Source organism: Nicotiana tomentosiformis, chromosome 4 (assembly GCF_000390325.3).
Source record: "Nicotiana tomentosiformis chromosome 4, ASM39032v3, whole genome shotgun sequence".
NCBI classification, from domain to species: Eukaryota; Viridiplantae; Streptophyta; class Magnoliopsida; order Solanales; family Solanaceae; genus Nicotiana; species Nicotiana tomentosiformis.
In genome coordinates this window covers 24,147,702-24,160,628 of record NC_090815.1, presented here as the reverse complement: position 1 = coordinate 24,160,628, position 12,927 = coordinate 24,147,702, and the positions used below count along the sequence as shown (strand labels likewise).

The following is a 12,927-nucleotide window of genomic DNA, read 5'->3' as shown; positions in this document are numbered from 1 at the left end:
GAATTCAAATCTGAGGTCGTTTATACATAAGTCAACATCCGGTCGACTTTTCCAACTTAAGCTTTCCATTATAAGACTAAGTATCTCAATTCATTCCGAAATCTCTCCGGACCCAAACTAACTAATTTGATAGGGTGCAAGATATGTCATTAATAAACTAAGGGAGTACTGATGGCAATTAATAACAATACAAGATATGTGATAATAACAGACTAAGGATAAAAGTCATATCATACTAACATTATAATATTGAAATAAGAAAGACAAAGGGGGACACTCGACTACCTACTAACCTTCTACCCTAATTCTCGATCTCCACACCCTCAAGGGTCATGTCCTCGGTTAGCTCAAGCTGCGCCATGTCCCACTTGATCACCTCTCCTCAAAACTTCTTTGGCCTTTTTCTACCCTTGTACCCCCTAAGGACAACCTCTCACACCTCCTGACTGGGGCATCTGTGCTTCTCCTTTTAACATGTCAGAACCATCTTAGCCTCGCCTCTCGCATATTTTCCTCCACAGAGTCCACTCGCACCTTGTCCCAAATAACTTCATTCCTAATTCTATCTAACCTAGTATGCTCACACATCCATCTCAACATCCCATTTCAGCTACTTTCATATGCTGGACATGGGAGTTCTTGACTGGCCAGCACTCTGTCTCATACAATTTAGTCGGTCTAACCATTACCTTGTAGAACTTACCTTTAAACTTCAACGGTATATTTTTATCACACAAGATACCGGAAGCGAGTCTCCACTTCATCCACCCTGCTCCGATACGATGTGTGACATCCTCATCAATTTACCCATCACTCTAAATAACAAACCCAAGATACTTGAAACTCTCACTCTTAGGAATAACTCACGTATCAAGCCTCACATCCTTGTCTGCTTCCTAGGTAATATCGTTAAACTTGCACTCCAAGTATCCTGTCTTAGTTCTGCTCAACTTGAAACCTTTAGACTCAAGGGTATGCCTCCAGACCTCCAGCTCTCGTTAACACCACATCGCGTCTCATCAAGCAGAACTATGTCATCTGCAAATAACATGCACCAAGGCACCTCTCCTTGAATGTATCTCATTAATGCATCCACTGCCATGGAAAACAAAAACGTGTTAAGTGATGATCCCTAGTGCAACCCCATCTAAACCGAGAAGTGATCAGAGTCTCCCCCCATTGTCCTTACCCATGTATTAGCTCCATCATACATGTCGTGGATCACTCTAATATACGCTACATGCACTCCTTTAGCCTCCAAACATCCCCATAGAACCTCTCTCTGAACTTTGTCATTAGCTTTCTCTAGGTCAATGAACATCATATGCAGGTCCTTCTTCATTGCCCGATATTGCGCCACCAATCTCCTCACAAGGTGAATGGCTTCAGTAGTTGACCGTCCCGGCATGAAACCAAACTGATTCTCGAAATGGACACACTCTTTCTCATCCTCCATTCTATCACCATTTCCCAAACTTTCATCGTATGACTTAACAACTTGATACCCCTATAGTTGTTGCAGTTTTGGATATCCCTATTGTTCTTGTATAACAGAATCATCGTACTCTACCTCCACTCTTCAGGCATCTTCTTCATCCTAAAAATAACGTTAAATAACCTAGAGAGCCATTTCAAGCCCACCTTACCCACGCTCTTCCAGAATTCCACACCTCTTGAGTAATATGTCGTAAAGATTCTAATTTTAATAGTAAAAGTAACAAGAATTACCTTTTTGAAGAAACCCTAGTTCTTCACCTCTTGAGTTCTTGGAGATAATCTAAGTATTTCAAGATAAAATCTTGTTAGAACTATGTTGAGGAGTAATAAGTCAACTATAATTGCGTTAAAGACTCACCTTATAAAAAAACAAAAGAAATTAGCTAAAATACGAACTAATCAAGTTTCGCACCTACTAATCGCTGCATTTATAGGTCGATGCATAACATGACCAAACCATCTCAAGTGGCCTTCTCTTATTTATTCTTAATGTATGCTACTTGCATATCCTAACAAATGTGGTCATTTTTAATCTTATCTAATCTTGTATGCTTGCACATCTATTTTAGCATCTGCATTTCTACAACACTCATCTTGTGGATATCCTAACTTTAGCAGGCCAACATTCACTACCGTATAACATTGTTGATCTTATAGTTGTTCTATAGAACATATACTTTTCACTTTGGTAGGTGTTCTTCTATTATATAACACCACGGTAGCACTTCTCCGTCAAAATAATTTTATTTTAATCATATGAGTAACATCTTCATCTATCATTCTATTCTCTTGAAATAACGAGCCTAAATATCTAAGTTTTTGTATTTTGGCACCGCAATCATGTCTACTCTCACTTCAACTTTGATGTTCTCATGCTGACTAAATTTATAGTGCATGTACCTAGTCTTACTTCTAGTTAACATAAACCCTTACTCTCTACGGTACTTCTCTGTAATTCAAGCATTTAGTTGACACTCTCGCTTGTTTCGTTAATTAACATAATATCATCACCAAATGGACAACACCATGAGATCTCATCTTCTATAGTGTTGGTTAGCTCATAAATAACTAGGGTAAATAAGTAGGGGCTCAATTAATGCTCATTCCTGCTGTAGACCTACTGTTAAGAGAAACTTCTCAGTATCTCCTACTGTTTTTTTCATGCTAGTGACGGCGTCTTCATTCATCTCCTTTATGAATTTATATATTTAATATGAATCTTCCTTTTGAGGTATTCTGTCATATGCATTCTCTAGGTCAATGAATACCATATATAGATCTTTCTTTCTTTCGCGACAAATATTCATCAATCTTTTTGTCAAGAAATTAAAATAGTGTATGTTGTAGATCTACCTAGCATAAACTCAAATTGGTTCTTTGTCACTTTGTCATGTTCCTAAGTCTACGCTCTGTTACTCTGTATGTCTCATGAGTTTAACGCCACGATAGTTCACACAGCTTTGAGTATCTCCTTTGTTCTAATAAATTAGAATCAGGGTACTCTTGCTCCACCGGTCGAGCATCTTGCCACTTCTTAGTATAGCATTGATTAGCTTGGTGAGCCATTCTACTCCAACCTCTGCAAGACACTTCCAAACCTTTATGGGAATACTATCTGGACCACAAGCTTTTTTAATCTTTACTAAGCTGGTGAAGTTAGTTAGAGCAATGTTGAGCTGGATTAGTCATTTGAAAGCTAGTTAGGAGAGTAACTGAAATGTGAAGTTATCTACAGTTAGTCAAAACTGAAGTTGTGCATATTGTAGTTCATTTCAATTCATATAAATACATTGGAATCTATTCGGTAAAATACAATCTCTTTCCTCTCTAAATTCTTCTTGTTCCAGTTAGAATCTCTAGACTCTATTCATCTTCCTCGAGCTATAAGTTCCTGGATTACTTATTATTCCGTTGCATGGGTCTGTATGCTTCAGTTAGTGCCACAGTTGAGTTTAGTAACTGTGACCATAACCGCAGTACCTGAAGAAGCATACAACTTGAGGGCCACTCAGGGTAGAACGTGTCTTCTTGTTCTTCTTTCTTTGGTTTAAATGATTATTTAGGAATTTAGTCTTATGTAGGCAAAATGTAGAGATGTAAGTGACTGATGTTTGGTTTTTGAATTATTAGGTTTCATTAAAAAGAAGTACAATCATCAGGTATATTGATGATTCAATGGGTGGTTTGAAGCGATTAAAGAATGAAGAGCAAATTGTTTCAAAGTTGGCTGAGATTGAAAAGCTAATAATGGAACTGATGTTCCTAAGAATACGTGTCCAGATTGGCAATTCCAAGTTGGATCATCTTGCCTCTAGTCTGCTGAAAGATATCAAAAGTTATGTGAGTTCAAAGAATGATTATTATTTACCAAGTGCCGCCATGGCAGAGAAGCAAATGTTTGAATACCTAGACTCCCTCCTCAGCAACCTCTATAATCTACGTCTACCAAAGTGTTGTGCTAAATTGATACTCCCTCTGATGAACGAATACAGAATTCTTCTGGAAGTATGTAGACATCTAAGAGGTTTTAGTGAGTTGAAAATTAAAGGATGCATCTGGAACAAGACAATTGAATATCTCTCTCCTCAGTTTCAACATACAGCTGATAGAGTAAGACAGTTCTGTCTTAATCTTTGGACGAATGAAAACTGTAAAGAAGAAGAAGAAGAAGATGATTACTCCTGCAAGTTCACTTCTCTACTCTTTGAGATAATCCCTGTTGAGCTAGAGGTCCTGAACATTTGTTCTACGAAGCTGAAAGATTCAAGTTCAACTGAAGTAAAAGGGTTCATTAAGCAACTCCCAGAAGCAACTCCACAGATTCTTCGAAGATATTTGATTCTTCTTAAAGGACGCATGGCAGGTGCAGTGGCTGTCAACGCTCCAATTCAAAGCATTAATTTCATGATGGAGTTCCTATTAATATTTTTCACCGACATACCAAAGGGCTTAATCTATTGTGACAAATTGAATGATATCTTGGAACATACTGTAGTACTTACTAGGGAGATGTCTGTTCTGGTTCGCAAGTTGGAGGAGAGCTCTTCAAATGAAGCAAACTTTGCAGCTCCATACTTCTTGCAACAAATCGAACAAATAAAAGGAGATCTCAAGATTCATTTGAAAGCCCCAGACTCATTTCAACTTTGTTTCCCGATGGGTGCTGGAATACTCTTCATGGATCTTCTACTCAGACATTTAAACAATTTGTTCAATTCCAATGCTTCCACAGTTGCTTTGATATTAAAGCAAGAGATTGGGATGTTGAAAGAAGACCTTGAATTCCTAAGATCGTTTTTCAGGGAAGCTAGGCAAACATTGGATGACAATAGATCACTTAAAGGTCTTTGGGGGCGTGCTTTAGATGTGGCACATGAGGTACAACATGTCATTAATTCCTTTCTTGTTAGAGATAATGCTCTCTCGCACCTTATCTTCTCACTTCCTAGTGTCATCGATAAGATCAAGCTTATCGTGGTAGAAGTAGAAGTCACCAGTTTACTGCTGGAGGATACTGCTAAGATTGGAGACCCTCTTGATGCAAAGTCTTCCAACGAGCCTATTGAACCTAGTTCAACATCTGTTCTTGAGGTAACAGTAGGGCTTAAGAAAGAAACGCATTCGATCATTCATGAACAGATCATTCATTTCTATTGTTGGACTGCCGTGTTTGGGTAAAACTATTCTAGCCAACAAAGTGTATATATAAGAATACATTAGTTGCTCGTCATTTCAATGTTTGGGCATGGTGCACTGTTTCAAAAAAATATAACAAGTCAAAGGTGTTGCATGACATTTTTAATCAAGTTACCGGTTCTAAAGACAAACCAAGGGAGGGTCATAATGGCATTGCCGATAAGCTTCGAAGAGAACCACGTAAGAAAAGATACCTCAACGTCCTGGATGACTTGTGGGATATTGTACCATGGGAGGAATTAACAGCGGGTTTTCCTGATGTTTAGAATTATTCTAACTAGCCGAAGCGCTGAAGTGGCTTAGAAAGTCAAATGTCATACTTCTCCTCTCAACCTTCGATTTTTAACACCTGAAGAAAGTTGGGAGTTATTTGAAAAAAATGTATTTGGAGAAGAAAGATGCCCTGGTGAACTGTTGGATGTTGGACAAAAAATAGTTGAGAAATGTCAAGGGCTTCCTTTGGTTGGTGTTTTGATCGCTGGAGTTATTAGTAGAAAAGAAGAAAAAGAGGATTCATGGCTTGAAATTCTAGGTAACCTGAAATACTTTGTTTTCGAGGACGAAGAGCAAATGATGAAGGTTATGCAAATGAGTTATGACCATTTACCAGACAACGTGAAGCCGTGCTTGCTTTACTTTGCAAGATCTCAAAACAATAAACGAACTCCAGAGTCTGAGTTGATACGGTTGTTAATGGCCGAAGGGTTTGTAGATGATATCCCATCCAAGAGTTTAGAGGAAGCAACTGATCAAACTTACTTGGATGCTTTAATTTCCAGTAGCCTGGTAATGGTCTTCGAAAAGGAAGTAGTTTTTTCTCGTATCATCAGGGTTTGCTCTGTGCATGAATTTTGTTCAATAAAAGCCAAAAAGGAAAGGTTTTTCAACTTCATCAGTTCAGGTACTCCGGTTCATGATTCGGATTTCATACACCGTTGTTTAACCATTCAAAGTATGAATGACCACCAACTCGACCACAACTACTGTATTAATTTGTTCAATTCTGAAAATGAGAAATCTTCTAGGAAACATGTCATCTCTTTGAAAGTGAGCGGTTTGCTTGATCCCTTTTCTGTCTATCACATAACGCATCTGAGGCTTCTTTGAGTGTTGCAACTGGGCTACATTCTTCTGGGAGATAGTTCAGTGAATGAAATAGGGTTTCTAGTTCATTTGAGGCTCCTAAAAATTTGGACTGAAGTAAAAGGTGTCCCATGTCGTGGTCGAACCTAATGAATCTTGAAACTCTGGAGGTGAAATCGGAATCCAACTTGGTAATTCTTCCTAGAATATGGAAACTCTCAAAGCTGAAACATGTGAGCATCACCAAGAGTTGTACTTTCTTTAGTAAGGACATGCATGACCCAGCAGTATCGCAAGAGAACTCAAAGTTAGAAGATTTGAGTGATGCGGAAGCCAAATGTATATAGTGTGAATGAGTCACAACTACTATATCAAAAATTATGACAACCACTAAATATTAAACAAGACAATAAGACAACAATAAAAGAACACCAGAATTTACGAGGTTCGGCCAATTTTGCCTACTTCCTCGGACACAATCAATATTTTATTCCACTCTAAAATTACAAGTGAAATAATACTAAAGAGAGAAGATACAAATGCCTTAAGAAGATAAAAGGGCAAATGAGAGGTGTGTTTAAATCCTAAACATTAGGCCTCCTTTTATAGGGTGAAATTCCCATTCAAAATTGTCATCCACCGATGTGGGACTTTTGACAATTTTAACAAATCTCCACCTTGGCAAAATTTCACATCTTCAATTTTCTCTCAATAACAAATTTTGGTTGTGTCTTCATCTTCAATCTTTAGTGTTCAACAATGTTGATCAAATCCAAACAATGTTGAAACTTGACCGCAGTCACCACTTTTGTCAGCATATCAGCAGGGTTCTCCGTAGTATGAATTTTCTTCACCGTGACTCCACCTTCTTCTATGATTTCTCGTACGAAATGATACCGAACATCAATGTGCTTCGTCCTTGCATGATAAACTTGGTTCTTCGCTAATTGAATAGCACTTTGACTATCACAAAAAATTGTAATATTTTTTTGTTCAATACCAAGCTCCTTTAGCAACCCCTGAAGTCAAATTGCCTCCTTCACAGCCTCTGTAATAGCCATGTACTCTGCCTCTGTTGTAGACAAAGCAATTGTTGACTACAAAGTAGACTTCCAACTAACTGGTGCCTTTGCAAAAGTAAACACATAATCAGTAGTTGACCTTCGTTTGTCCAGATCACCCGCAAAATCTGAGTCACAATATCCAACTACAGACCGATTGCCTTCCTGCTCAAAAACTAACCCAACATCTACAGTACTATGAATATACCGTAGAATCCATTTCACAGCTTGCCAATGCTCCTTTCCTGGATTATGCATATATCTGCTAATAACTCCAACGGCTTGTGAAATGTCAGGTCTCGTACAAACCATTGCATACATCAAGCTACCAACAACATTTGCGTATGGTACCCTTGACATATACTCCTGTTCAGTTTCATCCTTTGGCGACATAGTAGTACTTAGCTTAAAATGGGGAGCAAGTGGCGTACTAATTGGCTTAGTCTTCTTATCTATGCCAAAACGCTTTAGTACTCTCTTCAAATATTCTTTCTGAGATAAACAGAGTTTCTTTGTACGTCTATCTCTTATTATCTCCATGCCAAGAATTTTCTTTGCCTCACCCAGATCCTTCATCTCGAACTCCTCCTTCAGTTGAATCTTCAACTTATCAATTTCTTCCGAATTCTTGGAAGTTATCAACATATCATCAACATATAGGAGAAGATATACAAAGGAACCATCATTAAGTTTGCGCAAATACACACAATGATCGTATTTGCTTCTCTTGTACCCTTGCCGCAACATAAACTTGTCAAATCGCTTGTACCATTGTCTAGAAGATTGTTTCAATCCGTACAACGATTTTTCAAGTTTGCATACCATATTTTCTTTTCCAGCAACTTTGAATCCTTCTGGCTGATTCATGTAGATTTCCTCCTCCAAGTTTCCATGTAAAAATGCAGTTTTTACATCCATCTGAACTAGTTCCAAATCCAACTGTGCTACCAAAGCCAACATAATTCTAATGGAGGAATGTTTTACAACTGGAGAAAATACTTCATTGTAATCAATTCCCTCCTTCTGAGCATATCCTTTGGCCACCAATCTTGCTTTGTAGCGAACATTTTCTTGGTTAGGAAATCCTTCTTTCTTTGCAAATACCCATTTGCACCCAATTATTTTCTTTCCCTTCGGGAGATTGGCCAATTTCCATGTATGATTCTGATGAAGGGACTGCATTTCTTCATTCATGGCAATCCTCCACTTATCTTCTTCTGAACTTTGGATTGTGTCTTTATAAGTGGTAGGAACACCATCAGCTACAATTGAGGTTGCGCAAGCAACCGTCTCTATGAGACGAACATGTTTCGTTATTGTCCTTTTTGGCCTGCTGGTTGCTATTGATTCAAGTTGTTGTCGAGGTTCCTGAGTTGGAATCTCCCTCTCTACTGGCTCTTCTTCCAGTGGGTAATCTTCATGAGTTTCCTCCTCTGCTTCTTGTGTAGGAAAAATAAATTTTCCCTCAAACTCCACCTGCTTTGATGCACCACCAGTTTGTTTGACATCTTCAACTGTCACCTTATCTGTTATGGCAGATTTATCAAAGGTAACATCTCTGCTGAATATAATATTCCTTGTCTCTGGACACCATAAGCGGTATTCTTTGACTCCAGAAGTAATCCCCATAAATATAGCCTTCTTTGCTCTCGGATCCAATTTTGACTCTTTCACATGATAGTATACAATTGAGCCAAACACGTGCAAAGAGTCATAATCTACAGTAGGTTTTCCATACCATTTTTCAAATGGTGTCTTGCCATCAATAGCAGCCGATGGTAGACGATTAATGAGGTGGCATGCATATGTAATTGCCTCAGCCCAAAATTCTTTGCCCAAGACAGCATTAGACAACATACACCGTACCTTCTCCAGTAAAGTCCGGTTCATACGTTCTGCTACTCCATTCTGTTGTGGTGTATGTCTGACAATGAAGTGTCAGACGATGCCATCATTTTCACAGACCTTATTGAAATGATCATTTTTGTATTCACCTCCATTGTCTGTGCGAATACACTTGATCCTCCTGCCTGTTTGATTCTCCACCATCGTCTTCCATTTGAGAAAAATTCCCAACACTTCATCTTTCCTCTTCATTATATACACCCACATTCTTTGGAAAAAATCATCAACAAAGGTTATAAAATAGTGCTTCCCACCCAATGAAGGTGTTTTGGAAGAACTCCAAACATCAGAGTGTACATAATCCAAAATACCTTTAGTATTATGGATCGCTGTACCAAATTTAACCCTTGTCTGTTTCCCTTTGACACAATACTCGTAAAACTCCAAGTTGCAAGTCTTTACGCCTTTTAACAATCCTTGATTAGATAGAGCATTCAAGGATTTCCCTCCAGCATGTCCCAAGCGCATGTGCCATAGCCTGGTTGCTTCTGCCTCTTTGTCATCACTGGATGTCACTGTTGCTGTCCCAATAATTGTACTACCACGATAGCGGTACATGTTATTGTTCTTCTGATTGGCCTTCATTACCACTAGTGCACCGGAGCATATTCTCATCACTCCATTTTCTACAATGATTTTGAACCCTTTTGATTCTAGGGATCCCACAGAGATGAGATTCTTCTTCAAACCCGGTACATATCGAACATCTGTTAATGTTCTGATCATTCCATCATGGCTCCTTAATCTTATTGAACCAATGCCATATAAGGTAAGAGGGCTGTTATCCGCTGTGTGGATGACTCCATATTCTCCTTCTTGAAAATTCACGAACCAGTCCTTGTTGGGACACATATGATAGCTATAAGCCGAGTCCATCAACCATATGTCTGATGATGTTGATAACTCTGTTGTAACTAATGAGAAGTCTGAATCATCACAATCAGCTACATTTGAATCCATAATGGCCTTTCCATTGTTATGTCTGGCCTTATTCTTCAACTTCGGACAATCTTTCTTCCAGTGCCCCTTTTCTCGACAAAAGGCACATTCATCTTTGTTGGGTCTAGATCTCGACTTGGATCTTCCTTTCTTAGTCCTCGTTTGATTTTGAGGATGACCCCTCACAATTAGTGCTTCTCCTTCTCCGCCCTTCTGTTTTTCTCCCTTTCTTTGTTCATAGCTGTACAAAGCCGAACAAACTTCTCTGAGAGAAATTTCGTCATTACCATGGAGTAGAGTAGTTTCAAGGTACTCGTACCCATTAGGAAGTGACCCCAACAACATCAAGGCCAAGTCACCATCATCAAAAGTTGCATCCATATTTTGCAAATCTGTGACCAACTTATTGAAACTGGTGATATGTTCATTCATTTTGGTACCAGGAACATAGGTGAAGCGAAACAGTCTCTTCTTCATGTACAATTTATTTTGACTGTTTTTCTTCAAAAATTTATTCTCCAGTGCTTTCCATAATTTACTTGCAGAAGTTTTCTTTGTGTATGGATATTTTTGCTCTCTAGCATGGTAGGATCGAATGGTACCGCAAGCAACACGATTGATAATTTTCCAATCTTCTTCTCCAATAACATCTGACTTCTTTTCTTCAATGGCAAGATCTAGCCCTTGTTGAAAAAGAACATCTAGAACCTCGCCTTGCCACATCCCAAAATGTCCTGACCCATCAAAAATTTCTACCGCAAATTTCGCATTTGACACAATTCTTGTCATAAACGAAGATGCCAACGATGACGTATTATTGACACTTGATGTAGATTATTCTTATTTATTGTCTTCCATTTTGACACAAATATTATTTAGTAGCTGATGACACAAATCAAGATTATTTCCTTTCTGGTGTGGAAGATCAGACTAAGCTGCAACCACAGAGCATACTCAGACAGAACCTTGACTCAGTTACCAAGATAGATCTTTTCTGATGTGGAAGATCAGACTATACTGCAACCACAGAGCATACTTAGACAGTACCTTGGCTCTGATACCAATTGTTGCGGAAGCCAAATGTATATAGCGTGAATGAGTCACAACTACTATACCAAAAATTATGACAACCACTAAATATTAAACAAGACAATAAGACAACAATAAAAGAATACCAGAATTTACGAGGTTCGGCCAATTTTGCCTACTTCCTCGGACACAATCAATATTTTATTCCACTCCAAAATTACAAGTAAAATAATACTAAAGAGAGAAGATACAAATGCCTTAAGAAGATAAAAGGGCAAATGAGAGGTGTGTTTAAATCCTAAACATTAGGCCTCCTTTTATAGGGTGAAATTCCCATTCAAAATTGTCATCCACCGACGTGGGACTTTTGACAATTTCAACATTGAGAACCTTATCCCACGTCGGTATTCCATATTCTGAAGACACAACTGATGTTTTGGAGAGGTTTCCAAATCTTCAGCACTTTGAATGTACCTTTGTGCAACTATCCGATTCTCCTAGAAACTGCAATTGGTTTCCAAAGTTGGATGTCCTTACTAAACTTGAATCTCTCCTTTTTGTTGTATATTCCGAACTTTCCTGGCAGAATCTTTTCATTGCTTTACAAGGCGAGTATATTATAATGGTCGACGTCCCACCTTCTCTTGAATATCACTTCCCTACGAGCTTGAAAGAGTTGCGGTTGTATTATTTTCCTGTGACACCTGTTTTGTTGTCAGCAATTGCAGCATTGCCTGAGCTTGAAATATTGAAGTTTAAATGGTCTTATTTTGTTGAGGATGAGTGGATCCCAGCCCCAGGAGATGACAGCTTTGAAAATCTCAAAATATTGAGTTTGGACGCTGTGCGCTTTTCCGAATGGCAAGTAAAAGATGATACATTTCCAAAGCTTGAGGAATTAATACTAGAAGAATGTAAAGAGCTTAAGGAGATTCCTTCTGAATTTGGGGATATTATCTCTTTAAAGTCCATTCACTTGGCTCATATGAGGAGTGACTTTGTAGATTCAGCCATTAAGCTTAAGGACGATGTAAACGAATTTGCGGGATATGATAGACTTGATGTCACATCATCAGTTTATTCACATTGATGAATCTGTAAGTAACACGAATGTGTTTGATTTCTTTTTCACCTATATATGCTTTATGTCATTGTGTCTTTGTTCTCTTAAATTGCAGAAACCTCTTAAGGTATAAATCTACCTATGTGAAAATCACCGCGGCAGAGACCAGCGGCCTAAAGGTGGTAAACTACATATCTATGGAGACATGAGATTCTTCAGCCCGTTTGGGTTGTGTAATTATTTTTTTTTTGACGTAAGAGGGGAAATTCGCAGCCGCTACAAACTTTCATTACAAGAAAATTAGCTTTTAATTTGACAACCACTTTTTAACGAAGGGACCTAGATCCGGTGGTTATAAGTGTACTTGTAGCGGCCATATTTTTTTTCGGACGGTTTAAAGCCAATTTTTAAATTCATATTAACGAACGGACAATATCCAGTCCTTAAAAGACATAATATCCTGCCGGTAAAACTAATTAGTACGAATTGATTAGTAAAAGGGAAGTTAATTATTTTCGTTTCCCCTTCCCCAATCCCAACTCTCCCAAGCAAAAGAAACCGTCGTTATCATTCTGTTGATTTTAGCCTTCTTTTATTCTTAACTAGTACACTTAACCGCTTCGCCCGGTCATAAAGTACCCCATTTAGGAAATA

General features: G+C 38.4%; 1 pseudogene; it reads left to right on the top strand.

Moving 5' to 3' along the window:
* Positions 1–3,422: 3,422 nt before the first annotated feature.
* Positions 3,423–12,300, top strand: LOC104092073 (putative late blight resistance protein homolog R1B-8; annotated as a pseudogene).
* The last annotated feature ends 627 nt before the right edge of the window (positions 12,301–12,927 follow it).